This window comes from Pholcus phalangioides, unplaced genomic scaffold (genome assembly GCF_987345545.1).
Source record: "Pholcus phalangioides strain wild (caught in Gottingen) unplaced genomic scaffold, Ppha-v1.0 ptg000028l_1, whole genome shotgun sequence".
NCBI lineage: Eukaryota > Metazoa > Arthropoda > Arachnida > Araneae > Pholcidae > Pholcus > Pholcus phalangioides.
The window spans coordinates 2,397,897-2,399,296 of NW_028301618.1; the positions used below are offsets into that span (position 1 = coordinate 2,397,897).

The 1,400-nt window shown below is 41.8% G+C and overlaps 1 pseudogene; it reads right to left on the reverse strand.

Moving 5' to 3' along the window:
- Positions 1-1,079: 1,079 nt before the first annotated feature.
- LOC149067740 (nucleoside diphosphate kinase pseudogene) lies at positions 1,080-1,400 on the reverse strand (annotated as a pseudogene).

The following is a 1,400-nucleotide window of genomic DNA, read 5'->3' on the forward strand; positions in this document are numbered from 1 at the left end:
ACCGTACAAGGGCAGTTGAATTTTTTCTCTTTCCCAAAGTTCATCTTCGCACATCAAACAGCTGTTAAAAACCTTCGTATGGATAGCGGAGAGTGAGTGACCACCATCGAGCTTATATTACTGGAGGGAGCATCCAGCTGCCGCGACGGCTGCAGCATCAAATGCAAGGAAACCACGTGACTCGATGAAACAAAGTTCTTGCCTGGCAATTTCCCCATACAAATGTGCAGGAACTAGTAGAACAGGAACGAATAGAAACTTTCGGTCTCTAAATATTGCGTTTTAAAGATTAAAAAAAGGATGTAGAACTCATATCTAAAGATAAAAAAAGATTAAATTATTTATTTCATTAATGCTGGAATCATTTCTTTCCTCAATTCGGGAATTTTTCTTCATTAATTCGGGAATTATCTTTCATCAATGCTGAAATTATCTCTTTCATTCATTCTAGAATTTTTCTTTCATTAATTCCAGAATTTTTCTTTCATTAATTCTAGAATTTTTCTTTCATTGATTCCGGAATTATCTTTGATCAATGCTGAAATTATCTGTTTTATCAAAACTTTATTTTCTTTAAACTAGAATTTTTCTTTCATTAATTCTAGAATTATTTCTTTTATTAATACAAATACAAATAGAACGCCCCAACAGGCAAATTGCCCAACGAGGTGGCTGACTTAAGAACATCATGGATTCCCGAGCCATTTTTTGGAGGCCCTACCTACTGCTGCTACACCACATATGCACCCCGCCCCCCTCCCCCCGCGGGAACCCCTAACGAATCGGTACATGCGGGAATGTGCGTGTACGTGTAGTGAAACCTGACGTGAAGTTTTTTTTGTTCCTCTGCAATGCTTGTCATGTGTAGTGCTGCCATCTGCCACCAGTTTTTCTAACTATGAGTGAAGTGTTATGATTGAATGATTTATCGTTGTAGGACTGTTGCTCTCTGTGGCGAGACTTTTTAACGGGGAGATCGGCTCGCATTTGCGCCTTGAAGTTGAGAACCACAGAAAACCAACTTCAGCCGACCACCACTGTGGGGTTCGAACCTGGATCCTCGCATCGCGAGTCCGTCACTATAACCACTCGACCACCACAGCGGCATTAAGACCTTCCCAGACCATTGGAACAACTGGACCAAGCTGCATGTAACTGATTAATCCGGGGAAAAATGGCAGAGAAGACAGATCTGAATAATGCTCCCTCAACAGATCTTCAGAAGCCTTCATGAATTTCATGGCGACGAGTTTGAAGCCCTTCTCTTCGAATCGCTGAATGATTTTGCCAACGAGTCCCCTCTGGACGTCATCGGGCTTGACCATGATGAAAGTTCTCTCCCTCATAGCCATTTCTACGGAACAAAATTCAGCGGCTGAAATCGTCTGCTTCGGACCTAG